This window comes from Danio aesculapii, chromosome 6 (assembly GCF_903798145.1).
Source record: "Danio aesculapii chromosome 6, fDanAes4.1, whole genome shotgun sequence".
Classification (NCBI taxonomy): domain Eukaryota; kingdom Metazoa; phylum Chordata; class Actinopteri; order Cypriniformes; family Danionidae; genus Danio; species Danio aesculapii.
This window is the reverse complement of record NC_079440.1, coordinates 29,414,142-29,429,057: the sequence shown is the minus strand read 5'-3', so window position 1 is coordinate 29,429,057 and position 14,916 is coordinate 29,414,142.

Here is a 14,916-nt window from a genome sequence, read left to right as displayed (position 1 = left end):
CAGGTTTGCATCATACTCTTTGATCACCCTAAAGGTATCAGTGGAACACTCTGAACATACTTTCTTAACCTAGTCAATTGGGAGACCATCAGAACAGAACCATATGAGCTCGAATGCTACCGTCTGTCAGCATTTTTCCTCTTTTCTGCCTGGGATATTTAATCAGTGCGGTATGAAATAGGTTGCGATGCTGGAATGGGGCTGATGGAGTTGTTAAAATAATTTAAGAGACTGAAAAAACCAAGACCATTTTCTTGGGCCCTCCGAGTCCTTGCTTGATTTAATCCTTTCAATTTGTCATCCTGCGTTCCAGGAACCGGCAATAAGCCACAATTTTTTATTCTTTCCAGATTGCTAAATTGGAGCAGCACATCTCCAATATTGGAGCTGAAAGTGATCCCGGAGGAATGCAGAAAAATTAATAATACTTTAAAAAGATGCAAATAGTACAAAACAGTGGGACGTTCACTTGCTCGGTTGTTTGTTTGTTTATATTACAGGCAGAAATTAATAAATTTATAATAAATTCATAATACAGGCAGACGCCACAACCTTTTTCAAATACTACTGTATTAAGCCTTTATCTGTTTGAGATTGGGGTCACACCACAAATTGGGGTCAGAATTTGGCCTAATCTGTCTGTTCTATAGATTATTTGCATCATACAGTATATCTGTATGTTAATCCTAATGGCGATAGTTGAAAGAATAAACACTGAAAGAGAGCTCTCTAAATCTTTATATGTATGTGTGTGTGTGCATGTGTGTGTTCATTCCCTTCAGGGTCCCAGAGTATGACTTGGTTTTACAGCGCGCTAATCTGCTGTTTACAAACAAATTGATGAGTGTGTGTCCCTCTGGCTAGCATGATGTGGCTGCTAATCTGTGTGTTTGTGTAAGCATGTTTGTATGAGTGCATGTAAGAGAGACAGCCAGGAGGGTCCCTCCAGGAGCCGGCGATGGCATTTCTGAATGTCGTCTTCTAATGCTGGGGAAGTGGGAAGCGCAGTAACGAGTCACGATCATGCTCGATCCGGCCCTCTAAGCTTTGCTCCTTAAAAGAAAACAGTTGTTGGGTCAGATTTACATAACATTACAATGTAGGTTGACGTTGTTGTCTTGCTTGTTTAATGCGCTGTGAGTTTGCTGTCATCGTTAGCTTTCAAACGAATCGCCCCCAGTCTTGCGCTCGCTTCGGAGGCTTGATTTTGCGGGTTCCTGGCTTCACCGAGAGTTGTGATGTAATGGCTGAGTCAACTGAGCCCTAAAGAAGCATTACTAAAAAAAAATAGAGAGAGAGAGAGAGACAACGTTGGAGACATGAAATTAGGGAAACTGAGCTTTTGAGGTATTTTTAAAAGGGGAATATCTCTTTGTTGTACTAAAATAATGTTTGTATTTCCATTGAATGCGCAGTGATGAAAAGCACATATTGTAGCGCTATCAAAACTCCCACCAGATCAACATGGCATCATAAAGTCAGAAGAGATGTAAAGTTCCACTGTGGAATAAAGTCTCACATATAAATACACCTTGTTAGACACAGTGTTATATTTGGTTTTAATTACAAGAAGCTTGGGTAACACTTTATGATAACTACACATTATGAAGCATTTATTAAGCATTAGCATCTAGTGAGTTCATTATTTCAAAGTTTCCCAACCCTGTTCCTGAAGGCACACCAACAGTACACATTTTCAAGCTCTCCCTAATCAAACACACCTGAAACAACTCATCAGAACATTGGAAGAGATTCCACAACCTGAAGTTAATGGGTCAGATGAGGGAGACATCCAAAACATGAACTGTTGGTGTGCCTCCAGGAACAGGGTTGGGAAACACTGCATTATTTGTTAAGCATTAACTCTATATTAATAGACGTTAGTAAGCAGTTTATAACTGCAGATACAAATGCTGTATTCTTGATTTATAACCACATTTATGATGTGCTTAATAATTGTACTTTCATACTTTGTGACTGATTGTAACGCCATGCCAGCAGAGGGAGCCTTCGCCCGACTACTGACTCAGCTCCGCTCCCTCTGCAGTCACTTCCTGTTTGTGCTGTATTTCAGCAAGAGCTCAGGCCATGCTTCCTTGCGAAGTATTGCCAGTTTACCTGCCTTACCAAGCGTTCCAAGTGACTTTCATGACTGCTATCTTGTGTATGACCCTGCCTGCTTTGATCACGTACATTATCTGTCCTGCCCTCTCGCTCTGTTTTGGACTGCTTATTGTTGCCTTGAACATTTGCCTGCCTTCTCACCACATATTCTGGATTTGCCCCTGTGTATCTTGATCTGTTTTGGACTGATTGTTGTTATACTGAACCTCTGCCTGCACTCTCACTACGTCATCTGGATTTGCCCATGTTTGTTTATTGGTTTGGACTGCTTACATGTTGCCGATTCTCCACTTGTTAACCCGTTGATGTCTCTGCCTAATCCCATTAACAAACTTCTGCATATGGATTCTAACACAGCCTCAGACTCCTAGTTACACTGATTTTTTTTTTTTTATTACTAAATGAAATATTGCATTATTAAATACAGGTTAATTGGGTAGGCTAATTTGTCTGTAGTGTATGTGTGTGAATAAGTGTGTATATGTTTCCCAGTGATGGGTTGCAGATGGAAGGGCATCCGCTGCATAAAACAAATGCTAGATAAGTTGGCGGTTCATTCCACTGTGGCGACCCAGATTAATAAAGGGACTAAGCTGAAAAGAAAAGGAATGAATTAATGAATCTTACATATATAAAATATGTCATACATGTCAAAATATTGGCTTTTTTCAACTATTAGAACTGCAAATATGTACATATATGTTACGTAAATATATTATCTATTATGTTATATATTTTACCACTACAAATATATTACCTATAATTTGTATGTGTCCATATGGCTGTATATGAACACACACACACACACACACACACACACACACACACACACACACACTTGTATATATATATATATATATATATATATATATATATATATATATATATATATATATATATATATATATATATATATATATATATATATGTGTGTATATATATATATATATGTGTGTATATATATATATATATATATATATATATATATATATATATATATATATATATAAATATATATATATATATATATATATATATATATATATATATATATATATGTGTATATATATATATATATATATATATATATATATATATATATATATATATATATGATAAGGTCGAAAAAAATGTAAAAAGTGATTTTTGCCATATATCAGCTTTCTATGTGGGGATGTGCAGTGAGAAAAAAATGACAGTAAACATACATTATGATGGAATGAATAAAACTAATTCAGTGTATCCACTGTCTGCTGTTTCCTTTACACTTATGTATAAACCATATTGAAACATGTATCATATATTTTAAACAACAGTATTTAATGATTGTTAAGGATTGTTTATTGAATCGATGTGCATCTTGTGTGCTGTTGATCTAAAGTTTGATTATGTGAATCAATGATCCTGCAAATGCAAAACTTCTTTCAGGAAATGAACCCAGCAGGCAGAATTTTGAACACTGGAGAGTCTGTGTTCAAAGTAGTGACTGTTTAGAGTTTTGTGTCTAGAATTCTAGAAATTGAAATCCGGGTTCAAAACAATTGAAAAAAAACTGTAAGCACAATTTTGAAATTAAAGCTCATTTTGTCAAAACACTATACACAATTTACACTACAACACTACACTACACTACACTACAACAAAACTCCGAACAGAACACACACACCTCATTCAATAGAAATCTGTTTGCTTCATTTACACACTGCGGTAATCAATCTTAAACACTCGTATCATTTCAAACTGATTAATACTGATATAATCAGGGTTTGAGAGATATTGCTATAAAGTACATGAACATACTGTATTCACCAAACAGTGATAGACTGATAGCTAATTATTGTCCTATCCTAGCAAACCATACAACAATGTAAAGCTTATTTATTTAGCTTTCTGGTGATGTATATATTTCAATGTAAAAAAAAAAAATTCCATCCCCTGTTTCCTGTTTACCAATCTTCCTCACTTTCGTGCTTCCTCTTCCATACTGCAACATTGGCTTATTTATTGGAGATTAATATTTATAGCTCCTGTAAAACATATTTATTAAAGACTAATATTTACAGCTATAATACTGTAAACATGTTTATTGAAGACTAATAGTTTATATGTATTGCTTTTTTTTATTGTGGATCCAGCTGATTGATGTGTCTACAGTTTTTCAGCAGTGTGTGTGCACACCTGATGGCTGCGTTTAACCAATGGTTCATGCGTGTGTTCATTTGAAGGCCTTTTTTTGAAATTGCTTTTTTTTGAAAGGAAATTCCATTATGAAAAATTTCGTGTCAAAAGCATCCAAGTGTGTTTAGTGATTTGCATATCACTGTGTGTAATGTTTTGCAAAAAGTGTGAAGCTGACAACATGTTTACAGTTGTGAAGATCTAGCCTTGTGTTTTGCTCCTTGAGTGTACGGTTTTGCTAATTGTGGGGAAAGTTTAATTTTAGTGTGTTAGCAATCATAAAAAAACTGTAATAACAGAATTGTCTTTGTGTGTGAACTACCTCTTTAAGTCTTGCATTGTGAAAGGAAGTTGCACTGTAATATATTTGAACCCACTAGTAAATAGAAAGTCAAAAGTTTCTTTTTTAACAGGTTTCCATACATCATTGCCCTCTGGTCTATGTAGGATAAAACATACAGACTGCAGGATATGGAAGGAAAGCGAAGAGCAAAGTAAAGGGCACAAACTGTTTTCTGTGTAAATAACGTGCAAAGACACTCAGAGAACGTCAAAACATAGAGGCCAGTGTTGGGGCAGCCTGTCACCACAATTCACCATCACACATCGCCCAGGGGGGCTAGTCGTGCTGTGATGATGCTGTGGTGCATTCTCTGTGTGTGTGTGCGTGTGCGCGTGCGCATTTGTGTGTGCGTGTGCGTGCGTGTGTGTGCGTGTGTGTGTGTGTCGAAATAAAGTAGTTTTTTTCCCCTAAAGTTCCTTAGCAAATCACACCCTTACTTTCACTCATAAATAGAAAGCTGAGGCCCGGGACTGACAGATTCCTGGTGCATTGTTAAGAAAAGTGATGTCTCCTGACAACATTAGAAAGCATGTGTTCGGGCCAGCCAAGAGAGTCGCATATGTTTCCCAGCTGTTTGGTGGAGGTAAACTGAGGTCAGCTGGAGCATGTTCATAGTCTGTACTGAAATTCCTGAAGTTACAACATGGAGTATTGCATATGTATTCTATGTACATGTCTGTAATGATCTGCTTATTGCTGCATATTAGCATACAGTTAAGATACTCCAAACATAATTTGAAAACATACAATTTCCTAAATGATGATGACTGCTTAGTCCTTTTTAAGTTGTTCTAATAGGAGTAACAGCAGTTTCAAGCATATTCCATGAGTTATATTGGTCAAAGGTTTGGGGTCAGTTTTATTTTATTATTTTATTTTTTTTTAGAAAATTATTCCGTTCATCAAGGTGGGATTTATTAAATGTAAAAAATTTTAAAATATTAAATATTTATTAAAACTGCTTTCTTATTGTATGTAGTTTTAAATTAATGTATTATACCAGTCATTATTACTTTTATTACTATTACCATTAATAATAATAATAATAATAATTATTATTATTATTATTATTATTATTATTATTATTATTATTATTATTATTATCATTATTATTAATATTAGAGTGATTTCTGAAGGATCGTTTGACTCTGAAGACTGGAGTAATGAAAGATAATTCTGCAAATTATTCTTTAAAATCACTGGAATAATTGATTAAATTAAATGATAAACTACTTTTGAACAGTTATTTTATAGGGCAATAACATTTCACAATTTTACAATTTGTACTATATTTTTTCTAAAATAAATGCAGTCATGGTGAGCAGGAGAAGCTTATTTTAAAACATTTTTAAAATTTTGACCGGTAGTGTATATATGTTGTAGGTTCAGTTCCAATATGTACTGCAATATTGTTTACTGTTGTGCACAGCTCTACCCAAAGTAAGTTTATGTTTGTTGTAAATAAGAGTGTATTTATTCTTATGCACAATGCTGTGAATAAATTAGAATTGCAAAGAGAATATGCAGTAAAAATGTGAAACATACATATTTAGTGTCCTGTACTTAGATATGTCACTAAATGTGATGTCTAAGTGATGTCTAATTTACTGTAGTTTTCAAATGGCTGTAGTTTTCAAATACTGTAGTTCTCAAAATTGAGCAAATGTAGTTCTCAAACTGTTGTGCAAATGTAAATAGTTTTATGAGAAATGTACCAAAGCGACTGAGAAAAACTGTAATAGTGCTGTCTTGAGCATTTTCCGGAAGTGTCACCAAAATCTGACTTTTTTGCATTGGAAAAAATGTACAGAGTAAACTGTCATAATGAAAACATGACAAAGCCATCTCACTATCTTGTTAATAAACAATGGTGTCAGGACTTTTCATATTGATGACACTGACACTTTCATTGACATGAAGACTTGCTTTTGAGGAATGAGCTATCCATTTTGAGCAAGTGGCACGCTTTTGCAGGTTATCAACTAGGTTTTGCAGTTTGTACTAATTGTTTGAGAAATGCATTAACTGTTGTGCAAATGTTAATAGTGTTGTGAGAAATACTCAAAAGCCACTGAGAAAAACTGTAAAATTCCTTAATTCATTAGCTTATTGCTGGTGGGGGGCCATGAGATGGTTCGAAGTTATGAAGTTATTGTGGTTATTTTGGAGTTTATCTATTGCCTGGTTATAATTTCACTAATTGTCTGACAAACCCTGTTTAACAAGCCAAACTTACAGAATGGACTAACTAAGGATATGGAAAGATAAGGATATGATTTTGCATGCAGTGTCTCAACGTTTAACAGAATTTGGACTGAAGACCTGACAGTGACCAAACCTTCATCAGCAGAAAGATTTACGAGACCAAAATTTGCTGAGGAGCATGTTGCGTGGACAGAGAACAGATTTAAAGGTTACTTTAGTGATGAAAGTAAGTTTCATATATTTGGCTCTGATGGGAAACATTATACTCATTGCCAAACTGGGGAAAGACTAAACCTAATGAGTTAGTAAATTTGGAGGATGAAGTGCCATGGTTCGGTGTTCTGCAGCAGGAGTTTGATCTCTTCCACAGATACAAGCAGAGTGAATGCAAACGTTTATAAGATGCTTTTTTGGCAACATGTGGATCCTTCCTTGCAGCTTGCGCACTTACTGCTAATTCTTGACTTCTGTAATGATCAGAATTTATAGCTGTGTTAACTTTGTGCTACAATCATTGCTGTTCTACGGTATATTTTTGTTAGATCTAGTTTACACTGTATAAATTGTTTGCTAATTTTCATATCACAGACACATTTGGGTGCATTTTTGTTAGTGATTTACTAAGGCATAATGAGATGGAGACGTGCTGGTCCAGAAAACAAAGTCTCTTTAGGCAAATATGTCACCACTAGTGACTAGAGGGAACCATAATGCGTATTCGTAATAAACATGCAGTGAATACCCTAACTAAATGAAGTCAGTGCTTGTATAATAGTACACATACACACACAAAACTGGACTAGAACATAGCTCTACAGTAAATGGAATGTACCAACAAACTGCCAGTAATGAAGTGTTGGAATTATGCTTCAAATCATTTTGTTCCGATTTAGACACTGTTTATACAAATATAAACGGATCCATAAACAGTTGCACCATATTTGTCTCCCATCTGTGAGCTACATAACATGTTGTTGTTTACAGTAACACAATGTTCTTGGCCTGCAAAACGTTAAAGAGGCCAGGCATTTTAGAGAATGGTTACGGATCAAATATCTAGAAGAAATATGTTTTGATTCATCATTCTTCTCCCTTTAATACAGTACAGCAGACAGACTGTAAAAGGTAAAAACTCCATTCATTTTTTTAGAAGGATATCTTTTTTTACTAACATATAAACCTTTATAAGCAGACCGACTGGGTTCTCAGAGGTTGTTAAAATGTTATATGCTTTTGATGAAGTCGTCAGGAAGAAGTATGTAGCCTTATTCAGTCTTGTTTAACAGTGGAATTCCTTTGCCCATGACAACTCTTTAAGATTGTAACAAACATTTAATTTGATAAACAATTAATTTCATACATATTACTTTTTCAAGTATCAATTTATCAATTTATTTATCAATTGATTAATTGATTGATTGATTGATCGATCAATTGATTGATTAGCTCCTTTCACAAATACAGACCTTTCTGGAAAATTACAGGCAATTTTTTGGAAAGGGATCATGTGTAACCAGGCCCTTTTTGAAAATACCTGCAATTTTCTAGAAAGAGAAGTTGTAACATTTCCGGTAATTTGCTGGAGTGCTGCTCTGTGTGAACGCAGAACGAAAATTGCCGGAAAGAGCACGTTCATGATTAGATCGGGCTGACGTGAGACATCTACTCCAGCCAATCAGAACATTTGGACGCATTCACATATGCGCTGTTTATGAAAATAAAAGCCTTTGAATATTTTTTCCAGACACAATTAGTTGCTAGATGTTTGTCCCATAACGTTTTTATGTTCCTTATGAATGCCATCTGTGAAAAAAATTATCGATAAAATGCCATCTGTGAAAAAAATTATCGATAAAATGCTTATCATAAACCGCTGTTTGTTTACCTTCAAGCTCTGCTTCAGTTGCTTGATGCGTGTGCATGTGAAGAAGTGCTCTGATAAGTGCCAGCACACACATATTATGTACATCTCGACATGCGAAAGTGTTCCATAGTATGTTTACATCAAAGTTGTTTACAATACTTGTCCATCCACAGAATTTGTAATGTAGTCTTCTTTCTTTGGATGTCTCTAGGACAAAGCAGCTGCATAAATGTTAAAGCTTTAATTAAAAGTGAAACCAGCAACAAAAGCCTGACCCCTTGTTAACTACTACAAGCACAGCCGTTTAAAGGTCATTTCTGGTTATTGATGTCAGAATTTACCAGTATTTTGGAATGGATGTGTGAATTTTCTTTTCTAGAAATATTCCGGAACGTCCTTGCCAGTGTGAACAGCGCTTTTTTTAATTTACCGGTAAAGTCGTTCCGATAAATTTCCGGATATTTACCAGTATCGTTGTGTGGAGCTATTGATTGATTGATTTACCAGTACTTGCAAGCTTGACTGATGGTTTATAATGCACAATCAGTGGTAAGAATGTAATGAAGAAAAAATTATAATATATATATAACACCCATAATATTTGAAATTTTGGGAATTATTGACAATTTCTGCAGTACCTTTATAAATTTTCAGTAGATATTATGGCCCAGTTGGAGTTAAGGGGGTCACACACCAGAAGCGCCGTGTAGCACCACGCAGCGCCACACAGTGCCATACATTTCAAAACTCTAAACATAAGTTTCTATCAGGGTACACACACCGGTGCTGCAAGTCAGCGGCTGTTGGTGGTGCCCAGCCACGACTCAAGACACTGTTCATATTTCTGCCGCGCCACAGAGCGCCATCTGATTAGTTTCATTTTAAATTCCATGTGAATGTGCGTGTCTGGTGTGCGAAACATTCGACTGTCATGTGCGCTCTGTGTCGTGACGCTGAACGGCGCATCCGGTGTGTGACACCCTTTAGACTGCACTCACACTATGCTATCCAAACCATGCCCAGATGTGTTTCCTGGTTCATTTGAAGTATGAGTGCTGTAAATCGGGCCCAGGCGCAGTTCAGTTGGTCGGCCCTGGCACATTCGATGACGGAATCGTGCTCAGGTTCGTAAGACAGTGTGAGTGCAGGCCATCAGGGGAGAGTGAAGGGGGGACAATTGTGCTTTGACATGGTTGAAGGCAACTGTACCTAGTGTGAGCACGCCCTTAAAGTGTACATATCATGCAAAATCAAGGTTTGGAAGGTGTGGACAGAAACGTGTAGAGAAATAATGTATAAACAGACATATTAGAGTGGTATAAAAACAAGTTTTTTTTTTTAAATATACACAAATTAAACCAGAATTCAACAGGCAACATTTGCAAAGAAACTGAATTTAAAAAATGTATTCCAACTATCTGTGAAACAAAACATTTTAATGTTTTAAATAAAGGAAAGAGAGTCAAATTGCTATGTAATTCATAACCACTCAAATAAGCACAGCTGCATAGTGTTATTACACAACTATAAACAAGGATGCTTAAATCACGGAACAGGTGTCTCCGTTTGTGAAGGTTAAATCGTGTTTATTTTGGACAGTAGCTATAATAGATTACAATACAGCAGCATATATTTGTATGGTGGGCATCCTGTCACACTTTACATGAATAGATGTGTGCAAACAAATCACAGCATGTTAAACGTGTGTGTGAATGTGTGCACAGCAAGGTTTTTAAAGGTAATTGTGTGTGGCTCATTCATGATTGCAGAAAGGCTGAATAATCCTTACAAAAACTACATTAAATTACCTTTTCCTAAAGCCTAGTTCACACTTCATGACTTTAAACATCAGCAGATCACTGCACTGTTCAGACTACATGACTTGATTTTGTGTTTTTTTGTGTTGTTCACACCACGCAACACTATGAAAATGATCCACTTTTACTGTGCAGTTAGGAATGAGTGCTTTTAAGCTTACTGTATATAATGTACTATGCTTATAATCTCCAAAAACAGGCAGACTTTTTTGTTTTCATTTTGTTTTGATAGCCAGTCTGCAGTAAGACATGAGAAAAAGGTCAGCAATGTGGCAGAAATGCTGATTTTCTGCCTGCAGGTTGATATTTCAGTTCTGTTGTGGGCCTAATTTACCCTCTGCTGTTGGCTTTGATTTTCCTCTCAGTGACTCTGTCCTCGAGAAATGGCAATTAGCTGTGCACAGCTAGCAGGCTGTTCAGTAGTCTGTTTAGAAAACAAAATAATGAGATTACGCTAGGTAATTAAACCCCCAGTTGTGCTGAGCGCTGTGCTTATCTTTATCATATGTGGACTGGACTGGTGGTTGGTAATGCAAGGTCATGAGGTTTGCATGTGTCTGCATCAATTTAAAGCTCATGCAAATCTACAAAAAGGTCATGAATGTCAATGATGTTTAACATAAAGGACAAGCCCCCCCCCCCCCCCCCCCCCCCCCCCAAAAAAAAAAAACCCAAATCTTTATTATTTGTCATTATTTACTTATCCTGGAGTGGTTTCATTCCTGATTTTGTGTTTGAACTTTCAGCAGTGAAAATTAAACCACGCTGAACTGAACTTAAACTCTGAAAACTGGACTGACACAGTTTCAATTTACTATAATCTTCTATGTTAAGCTACTTTGACACAATCTACATTGTAAAAGTGTCATAGAAATAAAGATGAATTGATTTGAATTATACTTTGAAGCCTAAAAGTTCCAATGCACATTTATTATTCAAAGTCAGAAATGAAATCAAAATGTATTCTTCTATATGTATATAGTATTTAATATATAATGTATATATGTATATAGTGCTGGTTATAAATGTATCTGTGCACTTCATTATTTTGTAAAAATTGGTTTATCCACAAAATCTATAATTAAATAGCAAAGCCTTCTCTCCCCCCTCGAAACAACTTTTCTTCACTTCTGGTCACATGGCAAGCCTTTCGACCGGGGCCATCAGGGCGTGTCTTGCCATTTGTCAATTTTACTACATTAGCAACATGCATCTTCCAGTGATTCAATCGATTCCCAAATGACGAAATCATGCAACACCTTACATTATTTCTCATTTCGGATCATTTCAAGTCAATGTATGTCAAGAAAACAAAACACTAACTTTTGTTTCATGGTGTAACATGGGGAGTGACACAGACAACTGAAGTGAGGATCCACATGCAGGTTTATTCGGAGTCAGGAAAGCAGAAGTCAACACAGGTGCAAACAGATGAATAAAGGCAAATCCAGAATCGTAGTCACTATAACAGGCGAGAGGTCGGAAGGCAGGCGGCAGACAGGGACAAAAAGGCAAACGTCAAAAACACGGAACAACAACAACAACACAACAAGAACAAGAACAAGAACAAGAACAAGAACAAGAACAAGAACAAGAACAAGAACAAGAAAACGCGTTGAATTGTCACTTTACAGATAAACAAGACTCGGCAATGTGAATGAGTGTGTGTGCTGCTTAAATTGTGTTTGTAATCAGTCTTTGACAATCCTCAGGTGATGCGAGTGTAATCAGTAGAGACTTGGAGCAGGTGTGTGTGTGTGTGTGTGTGTGCATGTGTGTGTGTGTGTGTGTGTGTGTGTGTGTGTGTGTGTGTGTGCGTGTGTGGCATGACTGAATATGTAGTCCATTAATGGCGGAATTGTAGTCCATATGTGCAAACCAGCGATCTAGGGAGTAACGATCGCTGGTGATCGTGACACAAGGTGACTTTAAAAAGCAGGAAAAAAATCATGATAAATCCAGTCCTATTCTATACTCTTCTAGTATATATTTTTTCTTCAATATTTTAAAACTGTATATCAGTTAATGCAGTAAACAAAGCAAATGAAATAATTAAGACTATGCAATATTTTTGTCTGTTATGGTAGTCACCACTGGGTCAAATAGGGTCAGATAATGCAATTTTTTATTCTTGCTTTGTGATGAATGAGTATTTTAGAATAAAGATGCTTTCCAAATTGCTAATCTTGATGTGTAGGTTTGGTTACATTTTCAGCTGTTATTCTGTGTTACAAGAAAGAAATTATCACAATAATAGAAGGGTGATAAAATAACAACAGATTATTCAATCATTCATTTATTCATTCATTCATTTTCCTATTTCAGAGGTCGCTACAGCGGAATAAACTGGCAACTTTTCCAGCAAATGTTTTTACGCAGCGGATGCCCTTCCTGCCAACCCAGTGATGGGAAACACCTAAATAGACTCATTAACACACACTCATACACTACGGCCAATTTAGTTTGTTAAATTCACCCACACTGCATGTCTTTGGACTGTGGGGGAAACTGGAGCACCCGAAGGAAACCTACGCAAACATGGGGAGAACATGCAAAACTCCATACAGAAATGACAACTGGCCAAGCTGGCACTCAAACCAGCAACCTTTTTGCTGTCAACAGATTATTATTATTATTATTATTATTATTATTATTATTATTATTATTATTATTATTTTGTATAAAGTATACCTTTTAAAATTCTAAAAGTTTTTTTAAGTGTTAGTTTGTTCCACTGAATTTGTTCCAAAGTCTTGTTAAACTTTTCATATTTCACATCGTAGTAGATGTTGCATACTGAAACAAGCACTTTAACAAGTAGCTTAGAGCTACCCATGGGGTACCTAAGGAGATTTACTGAATGCATCTCAAGAATTGTCTACACATATTTTGTCTGGGCTATATTAAGGATATTTGTCAGTTTTAAGGAGGTGTTGTGCATTATATACTGTATACTTGAAACTAATTATAATAATAATTATGATCATAATAAAACCCTCAAACCACTGCACTGCACTGTCACAAGACCAACAAAACAATACAATTTCCCTCATCAGTTCTTTCTCTTGTTGCTCATGAGTAATAAGCACGTAAGTGTTTGCTCTCACCAGCTATGCTAGAAGTTCAAGCTGTCTGCTCTGCATTGACAACCATTAATCAATTATGAGCCCTGCTATTGCCCCTCATAAAGATTGACTACCTCATGTTCCTTTAATTCAGTCTGGCTGCACACTCTAACATCAGTGTCCAATGAAAGCAAGAGCTGGTTTTATGGCTTCTCAGTAACTTTAAACTCTTCTCCCAAAACTCAAAACAAAGCAATAGAAAAGTGCCTATACAGAGTGAGGGATTATTGCTCGAGATATGATGAGATATTTTTGTTTTCTTTTCATAAAACAATTTGCTGCCCTGTGTGAACATCTACATTTGCATAACAATCAGTGGTGTAAAGTAACAAATTGCAAATACTCAAACTACTGTAATTGAGTAGTTTTTCCTCAGAATTTGTAATTTACTAAGTAGCTTTAAAAATGTGCACTTTTACTTTCCCTTGAGTAAATTTTTACTGCAGTATCTACTTTTACTCCACTACTTTCCTTCAACCTGCAGTCACTACTTTATTTTTTATTGTCCATTGGAATTAGAAAAATTAGTCCTGTGAATTCTGTCTAATCAAATCGCACATAGAAAGTGAATCGCATCATAGTGAACTACCTCAAGACATGAGCGATTTAAAACTGTTTGGAAGCATTAAAAGTGTCTAAGAAGATGTCCAAAATCTTTACGTGCATTTACCCAGAGACTGTTTAGATGCATGTCACTGATCACAAGATGACGGATGTTTACTGTATGATGACCAAAATGGCCTTAAACAACCAGCTGGCACAAGACATCAACATGACGTCAGATTGACGTTGTACCCAAACGTCGTGGGAACGTTGCATTTTGTTTGGAAATGAAAATCGGGTTGACGTCAGAACCCAACGTCAATGTCTAACATCAAACCTAAAATCAACAAAATTTCAACATCTAATGATGTTACAGCTTGCCGTTGTGTGGATGTTACCACTATGACGTCTATCAGAGGTTGGATTTTGGTTGTCAGTATTAGACGTAGATATGATGTTGGTTTTAGATGATGGCTTGACGTTCGATTTTGGTTACTTTTTGACACAACCTAAAATCAACCAAATATCAACGTCATTTAACGTCCTTATAGGACATCAAAATAACGTTGTCCTCAGACGCTGGCTAGACATTGAATTTTGGTCACCTGACATTACAACCTAAAACTAACCTAATATTAATGTCTTATGACATTGTGTGCCTGCTGGGCAATAACTAAATGCACTACAAAATGTTACGTTTACACACATACACAAATT